Source organism: Lepidothrix coronata, unplaced genomic scaffold, assembly GCF_001604755.1.
Source record: "Lepidothrix coronata isolate B3197 unplaced genomic scaffold, Lepidothrix_coronata-1.0 Scaffold108, whole genome shotgun sequence".
In the NCBI taxonomy this organism is placed as follows: Eukaryota; Metazoa; Chordata; class Aves; order Passeriformes; family Pipridae; genus Lepidothrix; species Lepidothrix coronata.
This window is the reverse complement of record NW_016690288.1, coordinates 1,296,906-1,317,835: the sequence shown is the minus strand read 5'-3', so window position 1 is coordinate 1,317,835 and position 20,930 is coordinate 1,296,906. Positions and strand designations below refer to the sequence as shown.

General features: G+C 46.6%; 2 long non-coding RNA genes across 3 annotated transcripts in view; both read left to right on the top strand.

The window, feature by feature from the left end:
• The first annotated feature begins 328 nt into the window (after nt 1–328).
• On the top strand, nt 329–3,645 carry LOC108501791. Of its 2 annotated transcripts, none has more exons than XR_001876285.1 (3): nt 329–1,385; nt 3,256–3,327; nt 3,556–3,645. It is a non-coding gene; the product is annotated as an uncharacterized LOC108501791 (long non-coding RNA). The 2 variants fall into 2 exon arrangements; XR_001876284.1 differs by having other exon boundaries at nt 329–3,019.
• A 1,404-nt stretch (nt 3,646–5,049) lies between these two features.
• LOC108501790 overlaps nt 5,050–20,930 on the top strand; it is a 35,556-nt gene continuing 19,675 nt past the window's right edge. The window contains exon 1 of the long non-coding RNA XR_001876283.1: nt 5,050–5,176. This is a non-coding gene — a long non-coding RNA (uncharacterized LOC108501790). The remainder of the gene's footprint in view (nt 5,177–20,930) is intronic.

The following is a 20,930-nucleotide window of genomic DNA, read 5'->3' as shown; positions in this document are numbered from 1 at the left end:
CCCAGACTAACCATGGCAAGCACCTGGAAACGCATCCATCCCCATGGGCACAGCCTGGGGTGTCTGACCAGGAGCCTTTGGGAAGGGTGGCAGCCGCTTGCCACCTGCTCCCAGGGCACCTGGGAATGCTGGTGAGGAGAACTGAGCTCTGCCTCCTCACAGCTGAAATCCGGGTGCCCAGCTCTTCTCACCTGGGAGCCACAACAGCGTTTCCATGATGCCGGCAGTGAGGTGGAGCGCGGTGCTGAGGAGATGGGGGCTCACAGGGGCACCTCAGCACCCCGGCCATCCCCACCCCAACATCAGGGGTGCTCTCCTGGCAGCACCAGGGCTGGGGGGCTGCAGGCCCTGCCCTGAAGGCAGAGCTTGACGTGCCCCACAGCCCTGACGATCGCGTCTCATCCACCTCGCAGCGTTACCGCCGGGGCTTGTTGTCAGCGGAGTCATGCTATGATAGTCATTATGGTTTTAAATGACTCATTTTCCACTTAACTGTATTATTGTGGCTTACAGAGCATCTGGAGCTTTGCAGCAGTAAATACATCACTGAATGTACTAATCTATTGCTTTGAAGAATCTATTTTAGCAAAATGCAGCCGGGGAGGGCAGGTGTGTCTGCACCTGTGCCGGCCAGCCCAGGCCAGGTACAGGCACATGTCCTGTACCAGAAAGGGGTAGAAACACGGCTGATGGTGACCTGTTTGTGCAAACTGATTGAGCATCTTTAGTGCAATCTGATGACACCTCAATTTGTTGGTTTAGTGCAAAAACCCGAGAGATTCTTGTCAAGATGCACGAAACCCTGCGCTGGCGCTGAGGTGGCCGTGTCTGCGAGGTGTTGGCGTCTCGGGGAACGCCGTGGGTCTTCTCTGATCATCCTGACTGGAAGGACCCCCTCTCTAACATAAGGAAGGGCTTTTTATATTATATTTATTATGGGTTTTTTATGTTTTCTCTCCTCAGCGGGAGGCACGGTCCGGGATGGAGCTGCAGAGGGCAGTGTGGGAGAGGGAAAGCCCGGCCAAGATGGCGGCGGGGCCGGCGCGCTTAGGCGCTAGAGGGAGATGGCGGGCTGCGGCTCGAGCAGCTCTCACAAAGCCAAAAATACGACTTTTGGGGGCTGTTTGGGTTTTTAATCCCCAAATGGACCCTCCCTGCCCGCAGCTCTTGTGCCGGGCTGCAGAGAGGCGGCAGCCGGCACCCCTCGGGCGGCCGCGCCTCGAGCTCTGCACAGATCTCAGCAGCTCCCGCTTCTTATTTTAGAGCTGTGAGGGGCTGGGGGGAGAGTCTGGTCGGGAGTTATTTTGATAAAGGCATCTTGAGAAACATCTTGAGGAACGCAGCAAGTTAGAAGTAAAGGCTGAGGGGAAAAAACCATACTGTCTGTAAGTTCATGTGTCGCCTGAGGTGATGGAAAAATGAAGTGGGAAAAGGAGCAGGTGCGACAGACTGGGGTTCGCATGTGTTCATTTACTTGTCATAAAAACAGGCAGCAAACGCTTTGCTTTCTCCGCCAGTTCCTCGGAACGTGGTCCCTGGTGCCCTCAGCCTTCGGGAGGACAGACTGGCAACAGCAGCAGAAATGCCAGGGAAGGTCAATGTGGTGACCTGCAGCTCCACATAAACCCGGTTAAAAGAAAGAATTAAAGGGAAATAAAGGCCTGTTTAGAAAGGGGAAAGAAATGCCCAACAACTCCTCTCTTTTCAGATTTTTGCCACCCATATTCACCTTGTTGCCTCTTCCCCAACAGCCTGTGTAATTTCTCACTTTGAACTTGAAAAGAAGGCAGGATGCTGGGGAGCAAGAGAAACCCTTTAGTAGTTTCTTTTCTTTGCCAAAGTTGAGTTTCATTAGACAAGTTAGGGTGGGAAAAGTTGTTTTCCCTGGACACTGTCCTAGCACAGCCTGGCTGGGATGGGTGGGCAGCAGGACAGTGGGAGCAGACAGCTGGACACACAGGATGGGCTGTGTCCTCCACTTTGGGTGTGAGAACGAGGATCTCGAGGATTTTGAAGGGGAAATTGTGCTCACACCAGCATCGTATAGGTTTGGTGTGACAGGGGGACTCCTGAGCTCTGGTAATGTGAGCATGAAGCCAGACTGTGTGGAATTAGACATAAAATTTGCTCTCACTCCACTTGTGTGGAGGTAAATTAAGTGTGTGTTGTTCTGTAGCATGTTTCTTCAGACAACTGCACGTTTTACAATTGTATTTCAAAGCAAAGGACTGAGGCTTCAGGTTTGATTTCTGTTCCAGCCTGCTGGGGAGTCTTAAGATGAATATTAAGAATCTGTGCCTTTGTTTTTTCACTGTGATAAGTGATGCTTTTCTCCCTGCCCTTCCCTCCTGCCTTGTCTCTTGTAAAGAACTTTTATATTTGTTATTAGGAATTCTATAAGAGCGGTTTCATCGTGGTTTTTTTGTTTTATTCCTTTTTTGTTCCTGCAGTTACATTTTCTAATACCCATTAGCAATGCAGTAAGTCTATTCTGGCAGATTATTTAGTTTTATCTTTGGGTTGGCTTGAATTTGGAGAGACTACAATCGATGTGGGCATTGGATTTTAAGAATTGTTCTGTAATGACTGCAATAGCTTTATATCACTGCTAATTCTGAACTCCATGAACCTGTTCCCTGTCTCCACAGCTTTGGCTGAGCAAACTTTGCTCTGAATGGCACCATGACTGCTTGATGAAACAGGGAACAGTCTGTTTGCAGCAAATCTAGCATAGAGTGGGTGGATCTCTGACTAACTGATAATCTACATGAGTTTCTACGAAATTCTGGAATCTGTGGGATCAAACTGGACCTGGTTTTTGTGCCTGTACCTTTGACAAGTTTCTCCCCAAATGTGCAGGACTGAATTTGCCTGTCACCAAAAAGCTAAACCTTGAATTTGAATGTCCTTGAATTTGACTTCCAAAATACCTGCTGCATGTTGATGTGTGAACACAGCACTTTGCTGAACCTGGGAATCCAGCTGAAAAATAAGAAGACAGCTCTGCAACACCACACCTGTTGGTGATTCTTGCTTTTGATTTTCTTTTTAAATGCATCCCATCAGTGAAATCTCTCACTTAACTCATCAAGACAGCAAAAGACCCTCACAAATATATATATTGTGGGGGACAAAAGACAAAATGTGATGATTAAGTGTAAAATAGTAGGATTTTCTTTTGTCTAGAATACCAGATTAGAGTTTTGGCTCTATAAAGGAAGATTGGTTTGCTATTATCTTGTGTTTTTCTGGCAGGTGGTTGACTTCAGGAAGTTCAGATGGATTATCTGGAAGGCAAATACAGAGTTAGCACCTCTGAAATATCTGGTGGGTATAAAACCAGCGCCTGAACATTAGCCTGGGGGAGGATCTTGTGTGGGGATATTTCTGCTTTGGAGCAAGGGACAGAGGATGGTCTAACTGGGAGATAAACAGGAGGTCTAAATGGAAATTAATGGAAACTCAGTTGCAAAATAAAAAGGGTTTTTTTGTGCATTTCTGAATCAGCAAGTGTTGGAAAGGCTAATGATGCTTGTGGATCTTTTCTTCCTGTAGGTAACTGAAGACCTGCTGAAGGTAATAAACTCTCTCACTGCTGAGCATCAGAGGAATCCCAGGAGTTCCTGAATTTCTCACAGGTATGAAAACATTTATTAGAGATCTTACTGCAAGAGTTGGGGCAAAATCACCTATTTTGGTTGGTTTAGTAAAGATAAACAGCCACCAGGTTGGGGTTGTGGAGCTCTTGTTGCCTCTGCAGCTCAGTAAGAGACTCTCAGGTTTACATAGTTTACCCAAGATCAAAATGAGCCTAATATTCCAAACTTCTCTGTGTATATTATCCATTGTATTATATCTCCATCCTGTAGATCTATGAAAACAGTAAACAAGAGAAGTCATTCTTCTGGGTGGAGAATGAAACTCTCCTGATAACTTTAAAAGACAAAACAGGAAGTGTCGTTTTAAAATGTTTACCCAGGATGAAGTAATGGTTTCTAATGCCCCAGCACAGCCACGGCCTGGGGTGGTTTGCCACAGGGCAGACAGGGACCTGGGACCATGCCAGCTTCAGGAAGCAGCTTCAGGCTCTCTGTGAATCCCAGGGCATATTCCAGAGCAAGCCAAGCCAATAACTGGGTCTTTGCAGTAATCAGACTTTCAGGTTCTCAAAATGCTGACACATATCAGTCCAGAGGAACCCAAAGACTGAAGATATTTTCCTTTGAAATCTGACCAAAGGCTCCCTTCTCATATTTTCCCTGAGGGGAGCAGAATCCACAAGTCTGGAAGCTCTGCCAACTTTGGTAGACACAAGTTTCCAAACACTGCTGGTGCTGTAGAGTTAAACCAAAAGCCCTTTCAGGTGATTTATGTGTTTGCTCTGCCTGAGATGTTGTGAAATCCCTGCAGCCTAAGAGAGTCTGTGGGGAACTGGCCCCTGTTGTTGGAAGAGAGTCCATTGCAGGAGGCATTTTCATTTTGATCCATTGCCTTTTTCCAGTGTTTTCCTGGAAGATTTTCAGCAGCTCTAATTCTGCCTTGTGGTGGCAGCCACCTCAGGGCCCATCCTGGCACACTGAATGTGTGCTCGTGGCACTCAGCCCTGGTTTGGGCAGTGCCTAAAGGCCACCACAGAGCTCCAGCTGCTCACTGGGCTAAGGCATGTCTGTTTGCTTGTTTAGACTTGCTTAGTTTTGGGTCCGAGTCACCTGTGCCAGGCTCTGTAAGGCAAGAAAAGGTGGCTCCCTAACCAGGAATGGCCCAACCAAGACTGTGCAAAGACAAGGAAACAGCTTTGCCTTAACGGGATGGGCTTTGGTGCCAAAGTGTTTTTAGTGGTTTATGTATTGCCCAGTTTTTTCAGGCAGTGCAGAAGCACTTTAGGGTAGGATTTGGTAGATACTCAAACCAACAGCTTTCAGGTGAGCTTCTCCCACAGGTGGAAGGTGACAGTAAGGGACAAAGTGTGCAGGTTCATAGGCTACAGCTGAAGTTTGGAGGGAGCAGGGCTGGGAGGTTTGATCTCTTACTCCAGTCATCCTAAACAAGGTCAGGGTACAGCAGGATAAATTTGGTATCTCACTAAACCATAGAGAGGAGTTGAATACTTGCAGGTCCACAGTGAAGACAGACCTCTGTCCATCTTGTGGAGAATGTTTTCGTTCCCAGGAGTCTGGTCAGTCATGGGTTTTGCTGATGTCTTGTATGTGTTGAGCTGATTGTTTAATGGTCCAAATGGCCCCTGGTTGTTTAGTATCTCTGTATCTCACAGACTTAACTGTTCTTCGGTTGTCTGGGGTTCTTTTGTATTTTTGTCATGTTTGTAAGAGCAGTTTATAAATGAGGAATCCAGTCACAGAAACATGAAGTTCAGGACTGTATGGAGCTGCTGAAGGAGGAGGGGATGAGCCCTCAGCTGTGGTTTCCCAAATTCATCCTTTTCCCCAGCCTGGCAGGCACCACTGCAGGGCTGATGTTTTAGAGACCCAGGTGACTCAGGAAGGAGAGGAGAGATGCAGAGTAACATGTCCAGCCCCAGAGCTGGTCGCTTCAAACCATGAATAACTCCTGTTTTCCAGGAATCCATTCTAACACTACTAGAGCTTAAGCTGCTCTTTACCCAAACAAAAGACTTATCCCTTCTGGGTTGCAATGTAGCATTTCTGCCTGCCCTAAATTCACTTAATTTTAACTTAATCGCTCCGTATTCTTTAATGTTTCGGTGAAACTGCCACATTGCTGTCTCAGCAGTAGTAGTGAGGAGTTGAAAGGAGCTAATCATGCTGTGTAGCTCAATGCCTTGTGGTTTATTATTAAGAATAAAGACAAGCACTCCCCTATTTTATCTCTAATGTGCAGTTTACTTAATTCCTAATCCTCTGAAGAGATGCTGTTCTTCCAAACGGTTTGGCTTCTGCCTGGCTTTCAAGCTGCACATGAAACTTAAAAGCTGAACTGCTCGGTGCTGAGAGAATTTTAATAAATGCATGCATAACTCAGTCTTCATTAGCTGCTCCTTAAACATTCAGGGAGAGAAGTTTTCCTGGTGTGCTTAGTTGGAATTATTGCTTTGCTGTTGTGTGGAATGGCCACTGAGTCGAGATGCTGAGCAAACACACCCACAGACTGAGAGCTGAGTTCTTTAAGTGTTGGGAACTGTCTGAAATACCTGGCCTTCCCCGGCTGCCAGTTCTTTTCTTAGCCTGACTGCTGCCTCCTCCCTGATATTTCCATAGCTCCTGCCTCCTCCCCGTTATTTCCCCAGCTCCTGCTAAATCTGGCTGCTGAGTTCACTGAGGACGGGGGGCTGTGGGACGAGTTAACGAGCTCTGCAAGCAGCTACATCATTACAGTGATACTTCTCTTTCTTTTCAATGTGTTACAGTTCAAAGGTATTTAGCAAACAGTTTAACAAGCTTCATCTGCAGAATTTTGGCATTGTTGTGTTTTCACTTGTGGAAGAACTTGTCTCTGTTCAGCCTCTGGAATAAAAGCTCCAAAAATTCCATGATGACCTCTGTACTCAGCTTAAATTTTCAAACTGCACAGTCACCCAAGCTCATTGTTTTAGAGTATTATTTCCATTGCCCCTCTCTTTTGGGTGCATTTAATTTTAGCCTCTTGCAATTTTTCCTGTTTCACCAATAGCCCCCAGATTCATCTTGCTCCACTCAGCTAATTGGATCAACACATTATATTTATTGTAGGATATTGATTTGATAATACCAATCTTCCACTCTTAACTGTAATCTCATATTTCTCTGCCCTCAAAGCAGCCCTGCTAAATGTCCCCCCTGCCCCACCTTTGCACTTGGACTTCATATAAAACCACAGCAGTGATTAACAGCCCTGAAGCCACTGATGCTCTGCCCTGCAGGCCCCTTCAGGAGCACTGAAGGCTGAGGCAAAGGTGTTGGATCTCCCACATCTCCTGATGGCTGCTCCATGCTGACAGAAATGACCCCCCAAAATCTGGAGCTTGTGTTTCTGCAGGTGGTTAGTCACCTGGGTGCTTAGCCTTGGTACCTTTGGAGGAGGTTAAATATCTCGAATATTTGCTTGCCTGTGCTCACTCTTCAATGTTCAGACTCCTGGCAAGAGCTCAACATCCCAGTTCCCAGGTGACCTGTGGAAATCTCTGCCTAAGTGTCTAAAGCATATAAATCTTCAGCTTTTCATAGAGTCAAGAAATGTTTTCAACGAGACAAGGTCTGATTCACTGAAATGAGCAGCTTTTCAGGAACTGTGGCAAACAGAATCTTTGTGATCCTCTGTGCAAAGCAAGTGCTTTGCTGTGTGACAGTCAGGGTGCAGGTTCAGGTACTATGGACTCTGCAGAGTTTGAAGCTTCATGTCCATCTTTATTTTGACTCCTGAAAAACCACATTCATTATGTTGACTGCATTCTCGGAAAGGCTGGAACTGTGCTCTGCACTGGCCAGGGGTTTTCCTCAGCTTCTCCTCAAGTGAGCTGAGACTTCCTCCAGCCTGAGCTGCCTTTGCTTGTCTGTGGGTGCCCCTGACCATGGTGGGGCTCCATCAGCCATCCTGCCCCACACCAAGGCTGATCCTGTGCAAGGAGCTGCTTGCCCTTGGGATCCTGGCAGATCTCCCATCTCCTCCAAAACAGGACTGCAACAATGCCTTGTTTTGGCAGAGGGGAAACGGGAAGCAAAATGGTCTGTCTGTCCCTTGGTTACAGCATGGTGATAATAACACCAAGGTTGTGGGTTTGATCCCTGTCCAGGCCAGTCATGGAAGAGTTGGACTCGATGATCCTCGTGGGTCCCTTCCAACTCAGAGGATTCTGTGATTCCATGAAACCTGCTGTGCAGTCCAGAGCAGAGGCTGATGTGCTCACACAGGGGAGAGCAGTCTCCAGGTGTAGGCAGCTTCATTTTCTGTCTCACTTTGCAGTTGTCACAGTTTTAAAGAATATTTTCATTATTCTATGGCAGTTGTAAGACACTTCCACGGTTTGACAGCTTCTATGCCGGATAACTACTCATCACACAGATGAATTTCTCTTTCAATATCAACATTTCACTTTTCTGAGATCCAAAGCAAGGAGAGGACAACCATCAGGAAGTAACAGGCTGTAAACACGAGGAGTGGGAATGCTGTCACAGGGATACCAAAGGAAGATGTGATTGTGAGGGAGTGGGGTTTTTTGTGCTATTTGACATTACATTGACTAAGAATTTGGTTATGTGCTTCAGAATCACTGCTGAGAGGGGAGGGGGAAACACAGCAGAAAAATTGCTGGTTGTACCTTGCGATGCCTAAAATCTTTCTGACATAGTACCTGCTCAACCTTAGCTATTCCTTGAGAAAATAAACCTTTTTCACTTCTTTCTGTTGTGACAGGTTATCTCTGACTGAAGTTTTACTTCTATTTATTAATAAAGAAATGCATTTCCCCCTCAGAGAAAAGAATTACTTATCACTACTCTAACTTGCTAATTCTTCTCACTTCTCTGAAGGAACAGTGCAGTAGCTGACAGCAGTTTTTGGGAGGCCTAGCCCTGGGACTGCAAACAAATGTGTGTTCAGTCTGGGATTCTGTCTCCAAACAGCAGCAAGGCTCCTGGAATGGGAGTGTAAGTTAATTTAGGGCAAGACTTACAAGGAGTGGCTGAGGTGCCTTGTCTTGTTCAGCCTGGACAAGAGGAGGCTGAGGGGTTCTCCTGGCAGCTGCACCTTCCTTGAGGGGAGGTGCTGATCTCCTCCCTCTGATCAGGACAGGACACGAGGGAATGGAGTGAAACTGCCAGAGGAAGTTCAGGTTGGACATTGGGACAAGGCTCTTCTCTGGGAGGGTGGTTGGTCCCTGGAACAGGCTCCCCAGAGCAGTGCTCATGGCACCAAGCGTGACAGTTCAAGGAGCATCTGGAGGACACTCTTTGTCACAAGGTTTAGTTTTTGGTAGTCCTGCAAGGAGAGGGGAATTGGACTTGTTGATCCTTGTGGGTTCCTTAAAACTGGAGGCATTCTGTGATTCAGTAACATACCATTCTTCTGACTTTATGACATAAATGTGCAAGACAAGCAAGCACATCAGACCATCTCTGCCACCTGGAGCCAGTGGATCTCCTTTTGGGTGGAGAGGTCAGGCAGGTGTTTCTGAATTGTGTAGAAACAGGCCTGGCAGCACCCACATCACAGGACAGGAAAAAGGCTCTGCTAAACAGGTTGCTGTGCAGTGAATAAATTTGTTTTAAAAAACAGAGCTTGCAAATTAGGTTTTATTTCCCATAATAGCTTCTGTAGAACTGAAGTCATGCTTGGCAATTACCTGAGGAGCATGAATGTCCTCTGGTACAACTTAGCATTGTCCATGACAGTGGGCTGTTACTTCATGTCAGAGCAGCTGAAAAACAGAGTTTTGCACTGTTTAGTCAGGGAATTGGTGTTAAAAGCCAGATTATTATGAAAATGGGGAAAGTTTTATAGGAATGGAAGTGTCCAGTTGTGCGAAAATAAGAGCTAACAGGTGGCTAGTGCTAACCAGGCAAATAGGAATAAATGATGGTTTGGATGCAGAGCTGTTGCCTTGTTGAAGATATCTAGCAATTTAATAAGCTCCAGGAACATAAGAAATTCCTGAGGGGCCAGTTCTGCAATGCACTCTGCAAATGGACTTAATTGAGTTGTAATGAGGCTGGTTATGGGCAACTGTTCACTTAGACCAGCTCTTTACATGACTGGATTCAAACTCATGAGTGCAACGTGGATTAGAGCAGTGTTTAAAGCATTTCAGTATCAGAAAGCCATCAGAAATAAAGCAACAAAAATCAGCAATGAATAAATAAAGCATAAATAATCCTCATTTATGCTTTTTAACATCACGTTACCTTGAAATGCACCTTCCTGCAAATGGGTGGCTGAACCCAACCTGCACCAGAAATGTTCCCAGTCAGTCCTGGGTGTTGATCATGTTATGATCTGGCTCAGAAATGCTCCTGTTGAGAAATGGTGTGTCAGTCTGTAACTAAAAATGACCTGAGAGGAGGTTCCACAGGGAGAGGTTTGAGGTGGGCTCCTGCTCTCTGACAGCTTCGAGGAGCCAGTGGGCTGCTGAAATGGTGGCACACTCTGTGCTCCTGCAAGTAATTGATTTTATTAATAAAAAGTAATAGGTTCTTAACATCCTTAAATATTAATAGCTGAATTTCTGAGTATAGCAGAGAACATTCTGATCAAGATTGAATTTTTACTTTTTCAGTTCCTGTCAGTGTTTACACACGGACAGTTTAAAAGAACAGCAAATACCTTCAAACATTTATTTAGAAATAAAATTGGCTACAGGGCTGACTAGTACTGCTGAGGGTTGGGATCCCATTCTGTGACATACCAGAGGAGACTGACAATTCCCTGAGTGGGAAGGGAGGGAGGGAAGATTTGATGCCACAGTGATAATTTTTATCTTAAAATGCTGCTTCTGGAGGTGAGACAAGCATGTTTTAGTGAAATGCACAACTTTATTTCATCATATTTGGGGTGGAATGGAGGCAGAGTTTGAGGCTTCTGTATTAGGCGCAAGATAAAGTTATTTAAACTGCATCCCACACATCCAATCCTTTTCTCCACGCTGTAGGCACAGTACTTGTCCAATTTCATTTAACTTGCCCTCAGGCTTACATGTAAATCTCTGATGAAATATAATACTATAATTACTGTCTAACTGTTCTTAAATAGGTAAAAATGACCTATCAATACGTAATAAACCGAGATAACAAAATATTTTATTCATGTTTTCTGAAAGTCTCAATTATTTCTATTTGGATATCAATTAGAGTTTGGGTTTAAAGAGAATTCAGAGCAGTAACATTCCATTCACTTACTCTGAATTAGATGGCAGTATGTTTCACTTAATATAAATTGTGTGTGATTACTTACAATCAGTTTAAATCAATAAGTTTGTGATGGATTTTTACCCTGTGCTGTGGTTTCTCAGTAATAAATCCCTTGTTTAGTCCAGAAGGCATCGCTTCTTTTGGCAGCTTTCCATGCATTTCAGTAATGAGTATTGGATAGGCACAGTTTCAGCAAATCAGCATTTAAGAAGAAAAAAAAAAGTCTCTGTAGAGGATAAACGCATTAAAAAAATCAATTTAACTCAACTAGTCCCAATTCAAATTAATAGAATACTTGGCTTTGAGAATCTGAGACTGTTCCTTGTAACAGAAATATGTGTGTGTGTCCTGGCTAAAGAGTGTGAAGGGGATGTGGTCTGGGATCCAAGGGTTGGAAGCCCTGTTACAAAATCCGTGGAGGATGGGTGCAGATGTTATTTTTATATTTGATTGATTGAGCTGAGTCACAGCCTGGCCTGGCCTGTTCCCAAGGTCGTGCCAAGCACCTGCAGGAACTGTTGTCTTTGCCCCAGAAGAGAAGACTCCCATGGACTAGAGGAGGATGCTCTGGAGAACTTGCATGGTGGTCACAGTGCATAATAAAGATATCTCAGGCTCAAAACTGTTTGTAGTTGGGTTTTAGGAGCAGCAAGGAAAAGAGTCCCAGAGGGGGTGGCAGGGCAGCAGGCACGTTGGGATGTGACATCCTGGGTGAAGGATGGCTTGCTGGGGAGATGGGTGTGGAAGGGGTTGGTGAGTTCCTTGAAGATGGAGGAGAATGTCAGAGAGGAGACACTGAGAGGGGACCTCCCACTGTGTGTCAGGGGCTGCAGGGAGGGGGCAGAGGATTGGAGCAGGCTCTGCTCGGGGGGCCCAGCAATGGCACAGGAGGAACGGGCAGGAACTGATGCCCAGGAAGCTCCAGCTGGACAGGAGGAAGAACTTCTTCCCTGGGCAGTGCCCCAGCTCTGAACAGGCTGCCCAGGGAGGGGCTGGAGTCTCCTCCCTGGGGAGATTCCAGAGCCCTCTGGACACAATCCTGTGCCCTGTGCTCTGGGCTGGCCCTGCCTGAGCAGGGAGGTGGCACCAGTGACCCACTGGGGTCCCTTCCAGCCTGACCCACCCTGGGATTCTGTGACATGGGCTCTAGGGATGATGGAGCCCAGGGACACAGCCTGGCTGTGGCACTGCAGCCCCCACCCCACCTACTGCTGAGCTCCTGGCAGAAAACCTCTTGGTCTAAACTCTACTTAATCCCATGGGGAGTGTGATAGTAATTAATTGAACCAGAGTGGAGAAATTAGTTGTCATCTTCCTGAATGGAAAGCAGCTTCTAGGCCAGGAGGTTGTTCCCCATCTCTCTCTGAGCTGTGTTCTCCAGCTCCTTTCTTTCTGCTCTGGGGTGACCACACCTGTGGGCAGCCTTTCTCCCATTTCACACTTCAGCTCCCTCTTCAAAGTCACACACTAGTGCAGTGTTGCTTCCCAAGGCTGAGCAGACTTCACAAAGGAATTCTTAGAAGAAATAAAGCATGGAAATGAATTAATGAAATCCTGAGCTTCAAAGAGCACCAAAAAACGTCAGGGAATGCCAAGTATTGCATGGGGAGGCAGCGAGGAGCAGTGTGGGGAAGGGTCTGTGGGAAGAGAGCAGTACAGTGGGAAACAAGCATTTGTTCTGGTGCAAACATGGTAGTTTAGGGATGACTTGGGTAAAATCACTGAACTTTGATACAATAACCAGAGTTAAAGAGATGTCCTGTCATTTTCTAGGTGCCCCGTTTCCGTGAATAAATTGTCTCCTTTTCTGGAGTGTTTGGGTTGTTTGGGAAGTAAATTGGCACTTGTGGAGCTCCTGCAGCCAGAAGGGTGGTAAGGGGGTGTTTAACAGCATGGGTTGCAGATCTGCTGGCCATCTTGGTAGGAAACAGCAGCTGTTTGTGGTTGTTTCTGTTCAGCAGAACAAAGTGTGCTGGGATGGGTGTTGTGGTCCTTCCTCTGCTATGTCACTGAGGTGCTTCATGTTTGTTTACCAGACTGACCCACAACCTCCACATATGTGCTCTTTGTGCTGGCCAGCCTTCTGCCCCAGGCCTTTCCCTTGCTGCTTCTTCAGAAGTACATTATTGATTCCTGAATGTGAAGGATAATTTTGTATCTGGGCAATCTGAGTGCTCTGATTGGTAAAGTAATTGCCACTGGATCCAGGCCTTGCATCAAGGCTGACACTAAAAGAGGTGTTCAAGATGTGCGTGCAAGTGTATAATTTTATGGTTTTAATTCATTTGATTTAGAAGGTCATGGTATGGTTTGGGTTGGAAGGCACCTTCAGGATCATGGAGTTCCCTGCCCCCACAGCATGACCCAGGTGTCCCCATCCAGTGCCACGTCTGACTGGCAGCGTGGGAGTCACTCACTTCCACTCCAATGGAAACTAGTTTTGAGCAATACTTGCCTGTGAGCCCAGCTGAAAGTGTAATTATAGCACACAGGGAGACAGTGCTGTAATTGAACTGTTGCTGATAGGCAGTGAAAAATGACTGTCCTTTGAAGGCTGTGCCCATCCTTTTCTCTCTCTCGTGGTATCTGTTTTAAGATCAGTTTGTGGTAATCACAATAGTTGGCATTTCTCATCCTTGGAGCCTTTCAGGTCTCATCCCTTCAAGGTAATAACCACTTGGACTTCTTGACCTGTGCTTTAAGCCACTCTCAGGTGTTCCAAGGAGCTACTTTAGGGAAGAAATATGTTCCCTACAGTCACTAACTCCCTTTTCTCTTGCACAACAGCAAGAGCTGCAGATAAGGTGCCCTGTCCTTGTCAGTGAAGGCTCTGGTGTTCCAGTGCTGGGGCACCCCAGCCCGTGGCAATGGTGCCTAAGGGTTTGTAGTCACCCTCAGCACATTTACCACATCCAAAGTAGGGCAGATGGAAATGGCTTCTTGTGAGAAAAGCACCTACCTGTGGTTTGTTTTATTGCTTAAGACCATTTGCCAGCACATCACAGCTCAATGTGCCTTTTTTCTTCCCATGCCTTTTAGGCAAATATTTGGGTGATCCAGTACCTGCAAAAGTTTTGCATAACTGCTGGCAAAATCCCTGCACTCCTGATGAAGCCTCTGGTTTCAGGAGGAAAGGGTGCTACAGGCTGAATCCTGGGTTTTGTGGGGTTTTTGAGGGGGTGGGGAAAGATTCAAGAAAAGTCACTAAACTTTCCACTCAGGAATGGGAGCTGGTGGTGCAGGATGCTCTGCTGGATCATGGGTCTCCTCTCCTATCTGCCAGTGCAAAGTGGTGCAGATCAGTGTAATCAGCACATTGTGTCTGTGAACAAGCTTGCTGTTCCCCCAGCCCTTCCATGGGAGGAGTGGATGGTTGTGGTGTGGGTAGGTTTGAACACCTCGAGGTTTGCAGTTTGGAAATGTGGTTTCTCCTCTGCCTTTCAGAGCTGCAGTGCTTTCCTGGAGTCATCTGCAGGATGTCACCTCCCAGATGCTTTTCATCTTTGGGTGGCTGTGCCCTCTGCTTCAGGCTTGCTGAACATCCTGGCTCTTTGCCACTGTTTCAGCTGAGCTGTGTTCCTGTGGATGATGCTGCAGTTGAATGTTGAGAAATTTTGGAGGGGACTTTAACTTGCCTTAACCTTACCTTGTGCTCAGGAGTTATTTTGGGAAGATACCGACTGAATGCCACTGAACCCTGACGGACAATGAGGCTGCAATCAGAGGAGGCAAAAAACGTTCTCTGCAAAACTTCTTCCCTTTGTTCTCCTTTCTCTATGGAAAAATGTGTAAATTGGTGAATATGAGAGCAGGGGAAGGTTTTGCTGCCTCTCCCCTCCCCGAGAGAATGGGGCAGGACAGGCCAACTCCCTGGGCTTGCTGGGGAGTGGTGTCACAGGCTCAGTGGGGGATCCACCCAAACCCTGCACGTCCCGTCACCTGGCACGTTGTGTTCTGTCACTGAAGTTTGTGTGAAGGGAAGCTGCCTGGAGAAAGGACTCACAGCAAGTGGAAGTATTGCTCCACCTGGACCTGGGAGGTCCCCACTCACTGCTTTTATTTCTTTTATCCTTTACAAGGAACAGACAGGGAAAGTGAGAGAGGGACACACTCCACTCATAAAGAAAATCCTGATGTAGTTTGGGAACCCAAGCAATTACAGTTGCATTCCTTTAGTGTGAGCTACTGAAGAGTCAGAGAATAACTTGCAAGTGCATTTAGATTTCCCTCTCTCCAGTGCTAAACTGTTCCTTCTCTCTCAAGGAAGATGTCGAGGCAGCAGCTTCTCAAAATACCTGCTGGTGAACGAGCCATCTGCTGAAGAGAACAAGTCTATTTTCCATCTTTCTGTATGTAAGACTGTATGGCAGACTGTTTTCTGCCAAGAACTTTTGGTTCCTTTGGCAAGAGGGGACCTGACAAAAGTGCAGCCCTCTTCAACAAAGCAACTTTTTAGAAACTGAAGTCTTTGATCTACAGAAGGGACAAATTCCACCCACCCCCTGCATCCCCGGGTTACTGGATGATTCAGGGGCTTTGAGTAGTACATATTTTAAAAAAAAAAAAAAGGATTTCAAAGATGTTTCTTTTCCTCTCTCCCCATCCCCTCTTTCCTTTGACTCCGTGTCGAGGTGATGATACTAAATTTCTATTGCCAATAAAGATGGGACCAGCGACATACCAGCGAACTCGTGTGGAATGAGGGCGCTTTGGGGAGCTCAGCTGGGAATCTGTAGGTTGTTTACAAAGGTCCTTTTCACAGTGGCAGTGTGCTCAGATAAAATGCTGGGGGGTTGCCACAGCTCTGCCGTTTGACATTTAGCAGCTCGTATCCCATCCGTGCCCTCTGACTTCCAGCGAGGATTGTCCGCGTGGTTTGTGCTGCAGCGCGGCTTCGTTTCCATTGCAGACTGCGGCCATCGCTGCTCCGCGAATACCCCTTCGGGCACTCGGGTTTCTCAGCCAAGGAACTTGAAAGGAGACTGGAGGGGATACTCGGGATCGCTGTCTCCGGGAGAGCTCGGGTCGTGCCCGGAGGCTCCCACATTTTGTCACTGACCTGGGCTTAGTTCAGAATTGCCCCCGCGATGTTCTTCCCACGCGGTTTTTTTCCCTTCGTACCAAAGGCAGGCTTTGAGCCGGTGTTTTATGCTGTGCCTCTTCTCCCTGTTGGGCACAGGGAGGATTCCTCTGCTAAAACAACACAGGATCGAGTGCTTTCTCCCGAGGGAGCTGAGGCGGTGCCCGGGGGGACTTTGGGAGCCCTCTTGAGCTGTGGCTTCAGGGAGCTCTGGCTCTGTCCTCTCATTTTCCTTGTTGATCCATGTCAAATGAGCATGGATAAAGCTGCTCTGAGGCTGCAGCAGGGTCGGGCTGGAGCAGGAACTCCTCTGAGGAGAGGAGCAGTTGGCTCCTGCCATGGCTGAGCGTGTCTGAAGAGCATGAAGGAATTTGGGATGCACAGCCTGTGATGTCTTTCATCTTGCCACTGCTTTACCCTACAGGATCCTTTCTGGGTGCTTTGAAATTTTTCAGGATTAAAAGAGGCTCTCCAGTGACCTTTTCACTTGCCCTCCTGTTCCAGTGAGGGAGGGTGTCTTGGATTTTTGGGCTGTTAACATGGAGATGCTTTTAATGCAGAGAAGTTGTTTGTTTTCGGTTTTCTCCTCTTTCCTTTCTGTTTTTTTCAGATAGTTAAATTAGGCTGGTTCCAGCCTAGCTTTATGCCAAAGCTTTTCTCTCTGTCCTGAAGGGCTGAAGGCATAATCACGACTTTCTTATTTAAATTCTAAAATTGCCTTTCAAATCTTACCTTTTCATTTCTTTTGTAAAAGTCTTCTCTGGCCTTTTGAGGGATGAGCAAAGACAGTTTCAGTAGTGCAGTGTGTTGCTAAAAGGCTGTAAATCGCTCCCTTCGCTCCTAACACAGAATTTGCATAATCCCAAATCATGGCATTGAAGAGTAACTGAACTGGGCTGGATTCTGGTGAAGTGGGATCCATGTCCAGGGAGTGTCGGTGGTTCTGGAGGGACATGGTTTGCTTGTTCACCCTTCATGATGAGGTTTGCTTTATATTTGGTTGGGCAAAATAGAGCAAGGAACCCTCTGGGTCAGTTCATCCTTGGATTGATCCTGTGGAAAAGGGCTGCTTCCTTCATGGAGAGCTGGAAACACTGAGATGCAGGGCAGCCCCCCATGAGCAGCAAGGGAGGAGTGGGGAGCAGACCCACAGCCCAGCCCCAGAATCCTGGAGAGGCTGAGAGGGGGATAAGGAGAGAGAAGCCCCTTGCTTTATCCCTGCCTCCCTCCTCGTGTGTCCACCCAGGAATGGCAGTAGTTGTTTCCAACCCTTTTATTTGGATCTGTCACACTTGGGGCATTTCTGGTTTTGCTGTTGCAGAATTTAACCTGCTCTGGTTTGGTTTCTCCTAAGCCAGCTCTGGAGGTTCAGTGTGCTCCTGGGATTCTTCCTTGAAAGGGCAGGAGAAGCAGATCCATCTCTCAGCTCCCAGGATACTGTGACATAAATCAGCCATCCAAACATGTCTGCTATGGAGGCAGGTCTGCTTTTTGATTATCTACCTTATTACCAAATATATTGCTCTCAGGCAAGTGGAGGTAACCTTTTCCTTGCAGAAGGCTGTGGAGACCATTCAAATACCTGTGACAAGCTGTACATTAAACCACAAGGTTGTGGCTCCCCCCTTTGTGTTACTGTTGAAGAATTTTGCTGTGGGCTTTATGAAATAAGCAGTTAAGTTGTAGTCAGCCAGAGGGCTGCACATCCACCCCAACAGCTTCACAGGCTAATAAGCTTTCCCTTAATGGTGTCTATAAAGCTGATGCTGCTGGAGTTGTAATGTTATTTCTCAACTGGAAGTGGGATCCTTCCAGACGTGCCTGCCGTGTTTTCCCACCTGAATTAGCCCCTGCTAAGCAGCCCTACCTTCATGTTGGTGGTAACTGAGGGTGTCTTTTGGAGGAGGATGGCCAGAAAATAGCCCTGAGCACTGGCCCAACGTGTACCCCAAGGGGAAGAGACAGGTCACAATTGCACACATGCACTGGCATTTGGAAACTGTGAAAAGCAGGCATTCCTTTTGAGAAGAAACTAAGTTTTGGCAGGTGTCCTGTGGGCCATGCAAAATCTTTTCAAAGAATTAGATTTTAACTTTTTTAAGGGAGTCTTGAGCAGTGTCAAGTGACTTAAAATATGACAAAGCTTTTCTGTTAATGAGGCACTGAAGTGATTCATCTTCAGAGGGAGCAGCATCTTCATCTCTGGTGGCTGCTAAGGGCACATTGGGTAAACACCTTTTGGGAATGGTGGGGCTTCCAGATGATCCTGTCCAAGGCAGGGGCACAGATGAGGAAAACTTATTCTCTTCCTGCCCTCTTGCCTTACCTTGTGAGTTTGTGGCTTTGCTAGGACTTCAGGTAGGTTATGGGGGATGTCTGTGTGTGTTGTATGGAACCTTATCTCCCTCAAACTTTGAAGGAAACATCCCTGAGGAACCTGGTCTGGTGGAAGGTGTCTCTGCCCAGGCAGGGATGTTGGAATGAAATGAGCTTTAAGGTCCCTTTCATCCCAAACCATTCTGGGATTCTATGATCTGCCTCCCTCAAATTAGTGGCAAGTTATGTAAAGGAGGGGGTGTGTAGGAAAAACCCTAATGAAAGCATGTAATAGTTTTTGCAAGCAGTTCAGTAGGAGATAGCTTTTTGGCTCTAGAGAGAGTAAACAACTAGAAAATTATGGTCATTTGACAGCAGGAAATCTATTTTTTGTCATTACTGTATATTGGAGGCATCAGTGAATGAGACTGTTTAAGCCTTGCTCAGTCACCAGCCCACACAGGATCACGTTCTTCTTTGCTCTTTCTTCTTTGCTCTCTCTCTTCATTTCATTGCACTGCTGAGATTGACAGATTCAAGTATGAAAGGCTTTCAATAGGTGATCATTCCCATCTCAAGGATTTGCCTGGCTTCTTAGTTTTCAAATCTCATTTTGGAACACATTGCATTAAATTACCCGAAATTACCGAGCACTTTAATTACTTTTTTTTTTTTTTTTTACCCAGCCATTCTTATCTACTGCTGTTGCTTACAGACTATGGAGGAAAGTGGAGTAGTTTGCTGATGCAATACCACATTCCCTGAGTGTTTTGTGCTTCAAGAGATGAAGAGAAGTTCCCCAGCTACTGCACTGGGAAGCCCAATGACACCCCCAGTGCCAGAACTGCAGGTTGCTGTAGGACTCTTCCTTTGGCAGTGTCCCACATCTGAGGAGACTGAAGAGCCAGCTGTGTCTCTTGGGCTTCTTTTGCAGAGGGGAAGAAGCCCCTCGTTGATTTGGAGATGGAGATGAATGGGTTGTATTATCCTTTTAGGTGTTGCTCCTAATCCTGTCAGCCTTGACTTGCTGCTGATGTCAAGTTTTGTCACCTGGGAAGGAGAAGGAAAGGAAAGCAGAGCAAAATGGAGCAAGGGGTGAATTTACGAAGCTTCTAATGAAAAAAGGATAGTGATGAGGAAAGAATTGTTGTTTGTAATTGGAAGGCTGTGGGATCTTCCTATCCAAATTACCATTTCTAATTGACTTGGAGGAGAGTGCTCCGTGGTTTTCCTGCAGTGGTGTTGCTAGGAAGTGTTGCTAAGCAACTACTCAATGACTGAACCGACCTTTAAGATAAATATATGTATTTTCTCCCCATTTTGATGCTGGAGAGCAAACCTCTATTTTGTCTCTGGTACTGGCCTTTCTCTGGGCAGTTGGAGCTGTTTGGGTGTGGGAATTGCTAAATAATAGTCTGCTTAAGATGTGACAAAGCTGTTCTGTAGCACAACCTTTTTGTCTGTAACATTCTCAGCAGCTCAACTCCTTTCTTGCGATGTGAGCAGCAGAACTTGGCAAACAACATCTTGAATGATTTATCTGATTAATTGAGTGATCTTTATTGAATAAATCATTGAAGGATCATCCTTCACTGTTCACTGGGGTGCAGGGGCTGGCAGGACAGAAGCAGAGCACAGGATGGCTGTTGGTGCAGTGTGACAAACAGGATTTAAACACTCCCATGGTCAGGCCTTCTCCTAAGAATCCTGGTGGCCCAGCACAAAGCAGCTGCTGGGACCTCTCAGGAGCATTTTGCTTTCACCAGCTGTCGGTGAAGCAAATCTCTTTGTTTATTATCGTGTTCAAATGAATTCATGCTCATAATTTCTTGAATGCTTTTGCCTGTCCAAAAATGTGTCACATGTTTAATTTTGTATTTCTAGAGGAATGATTAGAATAATCTGTCAGGCTCTAATTTAAAAGTACCTCTAGTTAAAGACAACTTGCAGAAAGCTTTAGAGGTATTCTGGGTTTTTCCTTGGCTGAGGCTGAAGTCCCACAATTCCAAGGCTTGCTGAGGGAATGTTGAGTGCCAGCCATGGAAGAGTCCTGAACTTTGTCTGTGGTCCTTCTTCCCTTTCCATGAAGAAATTTTCCTGATATCCAACTTAAACCTCCCCTGGCACAGCTTGAGGCCGTTTCTTCTCATCCTGTCCCTTGTCCCTGGGAGCAGAGCCTGACCAGAGAACAGATATGGAAGGGCAGCTTCTCCTCCTCAGAATGCCCAGGCAGAGGTTGGTGTCCTTCAGGGATGGGTGGGAGGTTCCTTTCCAGCTGAAAGGGGAGAGGAGGAGGAGGAGGATCTTGGGCAGACCAGGTTGTTTTGGTGCTGGGAGCTGGATGGTGCTGTCCCCTCTTGCAAACCCTTGGCTGAAAGAAGTGAAGTCAAGGCAAGGAAAAGTGTGAACCACCTGCAAGAACCTCTGAGGAGGGAGAACAGGGAGCAGCCAGGGGCTGCAGGGAGGCAGGTTTTGCTTGGCCAGTGCTCAGCAGCCACAACCTGCCATGTGCTGTGTGCTCTGTTCCCTCCTTTCCTCTCCCAGCCAGGCCTGTGAAGAGCAACACTCCCTCCCCACCTCTGAACTTCCCAGTAACTTCACAACTGTCCCTGGGCCCAAGTGTAACCAGGCTTGGAGGGTGCTGTGCTTACTTTTTAAAGTCCTTTTGACAACCTCCT